At 51.6% G+C, this 8,930-nt stretch overlaps 1 protein-coding gene across 6 annotated transcripts in view; it reads left to right on the top strand.

Annotated features, from left to right (window-relative positions):
- The first annotated feature begins 209 nt into the window (after positions 1–209).
- The window catches only part of CTIF (cap binding complex dependent translation initiation factor), a 331,179-nt gene continuing 322,458 nt past the window's right edge, over positions 210–8,930 (top strand). For 3 of the 6 annotated variants that reach the window (XR_002100346.1, XR_002100345.1, XM_019531783.1), the window contains exon 1: positions 210–397. The gene's annotated coding sequence lies outside the window, so the exon portion shown is untranslated. The remainder of the gene's footprint in view (positions 398–8,930) is intronic. The other 3 variants (XM_019531787.1, XM_019531785.1, XM_019531784.1) reach the window with 2 other exon arrangements.

Raw genomic sequence — 8,930 nt, 5'->3', positions numbered from 1 at the left:
TGGCGTGGGTTTGTGGCACTGCAGCACCCCAGCCCCTCCCTGGTGGAGGCTGACACCTGCCCCAGTGCGTGCCCAGCACGTGCCGCCAGCGCCCAGCCCCAGGCTCCCCTCCTCTGCACAGGGCCACGCTCCCTGCACAAGACTACCTTCCCCAGCATGCTCAGCGTGACCCTTTCTTTCCAGTCTGCGCACGTGGCCGGCTGGGCGGAGCTGGGACGTCACATTCCTGCATTCCCTGTGCTTGTGTCAGAGCCGGGGTGGGTGTCCGCTCCTGGGCACTGGGCAGGACCCCCCCAGCCGGCAGGACTCATGCACCCCCCAGCAGGAGTCTGACATCAGGACCCCTCTGCCAGACCCCCCTGCTCCCCGGCCTGGGACCCTCAGCCAGGGAAGCAGGGTAAGTCTTGGGACTGGGGTGGGGATTTATTTATTTTTTTTGCATCTCCTTGCACTTCTGTGTGGTTGTGCTGTGTTGTGCTGCGTGTCTGCAGAGCGCTAGCCACAGCCCCCCAGGAGCGGGGGCCCTGCTGCGACCTGCCGGCTGGCAGGGGGAGAGCTTGCCTTGCTTTGCCCATCCAGATTGTGCCAGGCAAGCTGTTTCTCCCGCAAGAGGGCAAGCCGGCGAGGACAGGGCAGCGGGCAGGCGGTGTCCTGGCGTCGCTGTCATGTGCTGTGCGTGTGTCCCTTTGTTTTGAAACCGCCTTTTGCTGCATTGAGTTGCAGTCCCGCTGTCCAGCTTGTGAGCTGGGTTATTTTTCCACCCCCAGAGCTGCAAATCCACAGGGCATCTGAGTGGCCTGCGATTATTCAGGATCCTGTTTCCCTGCCTCTCCATAGGCCGGAGCTGTTTTCATTTGCTTTCATTTTTATCCTCCCCCATGTGCTGTTGGGGTTGGTCTTGCGTGGCCTTGTGAGAATGGCATGTTGTCTAGACTACGCTCCCGTGCCCCCTCCCTGCCACGGGGAACCCCTTTGCAGGCCGTGGGGGGGGGGGGAGTAGCATGAATTGCAAATTGGGCCTTTTGACATCTATCCTTCTCATCTGATTTTTTAATTTAATTTAATTTATTTTTTGCTTTCATTGCATCATCCCAATATAATCTCCTGGACCAGCGAGGCAGGTCGGGGGTACCAACTCCCAGGTGCCCGAGCACAGCTGGACTGTTCCTGTTCAGAGCTTCATTAAAAGAAAATTCATATAAATAATGAGATGGTCCCTCCCCCTTCTCTGTCGTGGATCCTGGACAGGCAGTGGGGAGGAATTGTTCCCGAGCGCTGCTCTATTTCCTATTATCCCTGTTTGTTCCAGAAACATGTCTGATGCGTGTGGCATTTTTCCACCCCCCCAGCTGATTGATGCATCCTGGGGTCTTTATTCCCCTCTCCTGATGATACAGGATTAATTGGTGGGAGATGCTGTAATCCTTTTAGCTTCCACTGAACATCACTGCTTTACACAGATTTTTTGTTTTTGGTTGCTTGGATTTAAAGGGCTGGTACTGTATAGCTGTGCATTTTGCTCCACTTAATTAAGACCCTGCTATTCCCATTAGGCTGGCAGTGCCAGCATATTGGTGTGTGCATAGACAAGGATGCTAATCTTTGTGGAGATCTTGGGCTGTTCAGTAGATGTGTGCTGATTGCATGCGTGTGTACAGATTGGAGAGCGGTTTACCTGGAGTGGGTTGCAGGTATGACTTACGGAGAAGTCCTTGTCCAAATTAGCTGTATTCTCAGCTTGCGCCGCGCTGTTCCAATACGGTGAAATGCCGGGTTTGGATTTGAATCCACCTTGATTATATTTTTTAACCTCTTCCTACCCTGACTCTGTAGAAACGTTCCCTGTGCTGTGTTCTGCCCCCCTGCCATCCCCCCGCCGTGTCTGGGATAATCTGAATAAGCAGAGAGCAAAACCCAGGGGAGCTCCTGGTTGTCAGGGGCTGCCTTAACTGAGTGGCTCTTGCAAGCTGCGTCTGGCTGGCGGAGCTGTGGCTGCCCTGCAGTGATGTTGCTGCCGCTTTATAGCCCGAGCTGGCTCTGGAGAGATCTGGGTGCGGTCCCTGTCTGCTTGCAGGGCTCGGCCACCTCTCGCAGATTGGATTGTGCCCCGTCCAGCCGGCCTGCAGAGGTGAGCTAGCTCCGACAGCTTCGGCCTCCCCCAGCCAGGGGAGGAATAAAGGGCTCTGAGCACAGAGCCTGGCTGGAGGCTGCGAGGACAATGCTGCCGCCCCCCACCGCGGAAGAGCTGCACATGGGTGACAAAGCAGCCAGGTGTGGGGGGAGGCTTGCACTGGGCTCTGAGTCTCCGTGCCCATGCCTGTCTCCTCCTCAGGCATCGCTGTCTGCATTGAGGATGAGCAGATTTAACCTGTCGGGAGCCAGACCTGGCTTTCCCCGCTGCATTGTTGTCAGGGTTAAGGGGGGCGGCGGGAGACGGGAGGCACAAGGTTTGTTCTGTCTGGGAGGATGCTGATGGAAGATGTTCTGCTCGCTCCAGACCCGAGGGCTTTCTCAAGCTGTTGGATGGAGATAGGGTCCATATTGAAGGAAGAATATGATTCAGGAGACTCTAATTTGTATTAACACTCTGCTCCTCCCATCCTGCCCCCTGACTCTTCTTGACCCCCACATAAGAATTCTCCCCATTTTACAGGCAAGGGAGAGGAGGCACAGCTGAGCCCAGACTTTGTTAAGATAACACCCCGGTCCCCCCAGGCCCTACCAGCTAGAACACCTTCCCTTTTGTTCCCAGAGCGTGCACCTCGAATGAGAACAAAAGCCCCGTCAGGGCAGGGGTTTGCTCTCCTGCAGGGTCTTTCATTTGGAGATCTTGGAGCATGTTCTTATGTAGGGGGGAGACGGTCACTGTGAGCTGAAAGGATTTGTCCAAAGGTCACGCTGCAGAACGGAGGTCTCCTAATTCATAATTAACCACAAGGCAACAGTGCTCGAGTTTGCTCCTGGCTTTCCATCCACCTCTGCTTGTCTTCTGAAGCTGGACACAAAGACAAGGAAGGTGGAGCTGGGCTTTCTGCCCCCACAAAACCAGATCAACCCCCCTCTCCCCCAGTCATTTTGCTTTGATTTCCACCCCATTTTTGTAATTATTATTCAAGTGTCTTGAAGCTGAATTTGTGGCTGCCTGGCTCAACCTCTAGAGCAGAGGTTGGAAAGCTTTTAGGGCAGCAAACTGGGCATTTGCGACCCGGATGCAACCAAGGCTCGCCAGTCCCTCAGCCCCACGGCTGCTCCCCTCTAGCTCTGATGCCCTCCCTGCTCTGTGCTCCCCCCTGCTTACAGGATGCTACCAAAAACCCTGGTGAATGCCAGTGCAATGCCAATGAGCCCCTGCAGCACCCTGGGCAGGATGCCGACACCTGGAGGGCACAATGGCTCAGCAGGGGACACTGCAGCACCCCTGTTGCCACCCCTAGGAGTCTTTGCTATAGCAGGCATAGTAGCCCTGTACCACCCAGCCTTAGAAACCATGCAGCTGTTCGCTCCACAGCGTATGGCGAGCTGGGGTTTTGCTGAACCCTTCCCTGAGACATCCCTATGGGGGCACAGCTCTGTGCCCAGCAGGGCACTGGGGGGTGCATGGGGCAAGTGAACAGGGCACAAGGGAAAACCACCAGGGACAACCAACTAGCCGCAGGGCCGGGGCAACCGGTCGGCAGCGAGTCTTCCCCTCAACCGCAGCAACCCTGCTATCGCTCCATGCACTGCCCAGCACAGGGCTGTGCCTGCCATTGCAAAGGCGCCTGGGGTCGGGCCGTTTTGGCGCCCCCTCCAAGTTGGCCCAGGGTAGGTGCCCCGCTTGTCTTGCCCTAGTTATGCTACTGCACCAATGCGAAGCAGCAGATTCAGAGTCGAGGGCCCAGAGCAGGAGGCTTTAAGCTGCTGTTTTAACATGACCCTGTTAAATTGGCACCATCCCTCCCTGGGCCATAGGTTGCCAGCTCTTATTCCAGCAGTTTCCTCCAGTTATTTCATGAACGCAGGAATTTTGCGTTAATAACATGATTGACTTTTTTTTTTTAATTTAAAAGCAGAAGTCCAGTCTTTGAGGGAAACCAACTGCTGACCCGAAAGCAGCAGGAAAGCGAGGGATAAACCCAGGAGCTATTGAGGCCAGAATCAGGGTTCAGTCCCATGTTGGCACTGCATTTCCAGCACAATAAAAGCATGTCTGTACTGTGCATGGTAAAGCCTTGTGGCACAAGCACCAGCTGAATAGGGGTTTGGATAAACATCGTTCGGGGAGGAAGTTGAGGTCTCCGTTAAGCACTGAAAACATCATCTGCTCCCCCTTGGGAGTGTTGCCCTCGACTTCAGGGGGATGGGATTAGGCCGCGTTGCTTGGGAGAGCCGTGGCAAAGGGCCGAACGTTTTATGACCGGCTCTCAACGAGCTCTGTGGGACTCGTGCACAGGACTGTGCTTAGAAGACAGTAGAGAAGTACAGGGATGCTTGTTCGGTGAGAGCATGCCACGGCAGGGCAGGATTAATGGTCCTCTGCAGAGAATTGCATTTTCTCATGCAGTGTTTCTAGCGTGTCGTTGTTGTCGTCTCTCTCCTGGGTTAGCGTTACAGTCTGGAGGGAGCTGCTTGTGATTTGGATCGTAGCAATGTTATCTAGGGGGAGGCTGGGGGATAGGAGTCAGGAATAAGTCCCTTAGAAAGTTTAGGTCTAAAGTGGTCTCTAGTTTTTTTGTCCTGGCCTGGGAAGTGCTGGAGGCTGGCCGTGGGTAAGAGGGGCCTCTGAAAACCAGGCCCAGGGGATTTCAATTTGGATATTCAACATGAGGACGGCTGTCTGCAAAGTGCTGGCCTCCACCGGCCTGTGCCTCATATTTAAAACTGAGCCTGCCGCCCCGGGCTATTGTGAAGCGCGGCAGATGGAAAGCGCCTGGAGATCCTCCAAGGAGAGTGCAAGGGCTGCTGTTTGTCAGGGAGCATCCTAGAGAAGAGAGTCTGGAGCAAAGCAGGAGCTGCGATTGAACAGGCTTTTTCACAAGCCCTTTCTGCCCAGTGGTGTGTAAGCAGTGTGCCCACCATCTTGCAAGAAAACCTTTGGGAAATTGTTTTTATTCCTTCACAGGCAGAGAAAAGAAAGAGGAAGGATGTGACATCCTCTCCCCTGGCCCGTGGTGCCAGCTCTGTTGGGTTTGCAAGACTGTTGTAATGGCCCAGGGGACTTCCCCAGGGGGCTCATCCCTGGCCCAGCCATTCCTGTGCAACCCCCGGGGACTCCCAGCATGGGTGATGTAAGAGACGTGGCTACAATTTTTGTGCACGTCCGCTGTTAGGGGCTTTTGCATCTGGGACGCAAGTTAAGGTGCCCTTCGGCTGCTTTATCCTGTTCCTGGGGTTGAGCTGACTCCTGGGTTACTGAGGAATAAGGAGGCCAAAGAGACCTTGATCCCTGCGCTGAGTTTCGTGCAAGTGGAGTGACTTGGCTCCAAGCTGGGAGCCTAGGGCAGCGTTTCTCAAGCTGGGATGCACAGCAAACGGCTAGAGGGAGGAATGGGAAATCAGAAAAAGGGGAAAGAAGACATATGGATGGAGGGAGACGAAGTGCTACTTTTGTAATCCTTAACTCAGGATCACAGGGGTGCATACAAACTTGACATGGCACATGCATCTGTTCCCAAAAGTGAGAACCGCTGGCTGTCAGCAGAGGTTCCCCAGCTGTTGCACATGGTGTTCCCTCAGTTCCCTTCACAACAACCATGAAGAAGCTGGCACATGAACCCACACAATCTTTGAATAGCAGTGGGCTTGTAGTGAGCTTGAGAAGTACCCCCGCCAACTGCCCGCCGATGGCGTGCGTGGGCATGTGTGCCGTTGAGCCGTGAACAAGGAATATGTCTAGAATCAGATTTCACATCTGTTGTATCCCCATTTATGTAGGCCTTGGAAAAGTCTAAGTCGAGGCTTATGCACTCTTTATGCTTCATTACTATAAATTGGACAAGGCACAGGATTTGATTTTAGTCTATAATTTGATGTAAAGACTCCTCTTTGTGGGCTCTGCAAGCAGCCACGGCAGAGTGTGTATCTAGGGTTGGTTATAGTCAGCGCAGTTGAGTTTGCCTAGGACAATTGCACTGGATTAGGAGAGAGGCAGAGTCCATCTTTCGGGAATGGCTGTCTGCTTTCGGCTTCTTTCTCTGAACTTGTTTTTCCTCCCTGTTTTGCTCTCCGGGGAGTATAAGGGAAATGACTTGTTCAGAAATGTTTGCTGCACTGGGTACCTGCTGTTCCCCTCTGAGCTGCTGTTGCAGATGGCTTTATCCCACTGATACCAACAGCAAAATAATCCGATGTATGTTAGGCTGGGTAAGGGAGACACATTACTGGGAACTGGTATCTGCTGTGCAGACTGATTCCTAGAGTCCACTTAAACAGGTCTGACTTGGGATTGAATTCATATTCGTTCCACTGACTCATGGAGGCCAGCCCTTTCCTCACAGGAGAATTGCATCAAACCACCAACATCATAACCGGTTAACCCGGGGTTTTCTCTAGGTAGACTACGTGACAGTTTGGGGGCTTTTAAGGAAGAGCTATTCTGCTTGTAATTGTTCAGTGTTTTCCATTGCTCTTTTAGGGCAGGTTTGCAACCGCTGTGGTCAAAGGCAGCATTACTATATTGTTCTGATTACAAGTTGACATAAATAGACCTCACATTTTCAGGCTCATTTTTTTTTTGAAATGCATCTTTTTCCTTCCCCAAATGTAAGTCAATAACTAAAGTCCTTGACTTGCTGTTACCCTTATATAGTCCCACAGGCGAACTAAATAACCAACAATAGGTCCCAAAGGGTTGAATGCACTAAAAACAGTAAACTAACAACTGTTCTGGAAGCATTTCTGGTTTGGCGTCGCATGTACAAAAATGCTGTAAATACAACAGACAGGAGTACTGATAACGGGGTTGACCCCCACGTATAAGTCAAGGGTCAATTTTATGGCTTTTCTGGAGGAAAGAAAATCGGTCCACTTCGTTGGAGCAATATGGTATTAAAAAAAATATAAAACTGAAAGTGAGGGAAAGGAAAATGGTAGAAGATATATTTGGCTGGACTGCACTCGCCAGCCTTGTATTCTGTTACAGGGGCAATAAATAATTAAATACTGAATAGTGCCTTCTGCTTTTAAAAACTGAAGAATCTCAGCTGGTACAAATCACTGCGAGACAGGCCAGGCCACTGTAGCTACATCACGGTAGCTGAATCTGGCCCACGAGGGCACCATGTGATGCCACAGGGCATTTTCCTCTCTGGCTCTGATTTTGTGCCTCTGACAAGACAATGTTTCTAGCACTTTATCAGAAACAACTTAAGGAGCGTTTTTGCTTTTCCATGTAAGAGCGGTAAAGGTTTCTCGCTGGATATGGCTTGTCTGGCTGTTGGACAGGCCCGGGAACAAGAGCTGAATTTTGTACTCATGGGGCCAGGTCTGGGATGCTGTGGTGTGATCAGGCTCAATGAGTTGCCCTTGGATGAAGTACAAACTTTTACCACTTTAGCTTATATTTAAAACTCTGCAGGCTTAGGGTCAAATCCAGGCCTGGGATATGCGCACAGACCTCCCACAGCCAGAACGGAGGTAAAAATTCAGCCTTCTGCCTTCAGGTATCACACCAGAAAGTGCCACGTGTGTGATCTTGTTAATGCTGAACTTCCCTGGGTGTCAATAATAATACCGAGGTCCTACACAGAGCTTGTCAGTAGGTCGGAGCACTTCATGGTGGACACCAGTAGCAATCTTTCCACTTTTCTAGTGTGCATCTGAGACCAGGAGGAATGAAGTAGCTTGCCCAAGGTCACAGTTTGGAAGTGATGTACAACCCATGTGTCCTGTGCCCACAGCCCATCCTGGGCTCTTCTACTAGCAGAGACCTGAGGAACTGGTTCTGGCAAAACGGAGGCTATATGCACCCTCCAACCTGTGGGTCATGCAGTGGCACGGCCATCTCTGCTGGAGGAGTTAAATATCCATTGCTGTCTTGTTGCTCTTTAAGCTAGGCAGGGTCAAGCTGGGGCATTAAGTGGATGAGACTCTTCTAGGTAAAACGCCAAGGCTGGGTACAGACATTCACAACCCCCAAGGTGGAATCGGTCTAAGTTATGCATTTTTTTGTAAGCTGTGTAATTTAGGTTGGTAGCAAACAGAAAACAGATTCACCCCTTGGTTGAGGGGGGCCAAATCTTAGACTGGGTTGTGTCATTTTGAAACCAGTCTGTCTGCACTGAACTTCTGTTCTGTTATGGGGGTGGACTTGTTGTCGATCATGTATACTGGTAAAAGTGCAGTGTTTGTACCTGGCCTATGTGGTGCTGGAAGCAGTGGTTGGAGCTTCAAAATTTACCAGATTGTCTTGTCTTGCCCATGGAGGGGGCATAGGGCTGCTATTGAGCTTCAGCCCCAGGTGCTGTCCTCAGCCTTCTCATTTTGATGCCCCTTCTCCAGCCCTTCCTTCTGGAAGCCAAGGGCTGATTCCCTTGTTTGGGGAGGGTGTCTAACTGTGCTAATAATACCGTAGCCTCCTGGCTGCTGCCAGGGAGACCTTCCAGCCCACCTATCCAACTCTACCATATACTCCGGTTGTCACACATTTTCTTCCCAAAAAGGAGGAGCAGAAAATCGGCATGATTGTGCTCGGTTTTGCTTTTGCTCTGAAACTGTAAAGCAGTAGGAAACTTTCCAGACTCTCAATGTCATGTCCCATGTGCTTGAGAGAGCTGTCGGCAGGTCGCATGTATTCTGTGGCCAGCTGGATCTCCAACTAGAAAGTAAGGCTGATGGTTTCTGAATAGTCTGGATGCAGCAAGGTATTCTTGGAGCAGTTCTCTTAAAATGATTGCCACTTGCAGGGTTGACCTTCACCGCACATCATTAGGTTTCAGAATCAACAGTCAAAA

This window comes from Crocodylus porosus, unplaced genomic scaffold, assembly GCF_001723895.1.
Source record: "Crocodylus porosus isolate Cpor-Errol unplaced genomic scaffold, CroPor_comp1, whole genome shotgun sequence".
NCBI lineage: Eukaryota > Metazoa > Chordata > Crocodylia > Crocodylidae > Crocodylus > Crocodylus porosus.
The sequence above is the reverse complement of the archived record's forward strand: the minus strand, read 5'-3'. Positions and strand labels throughout refer to the sequence as shown.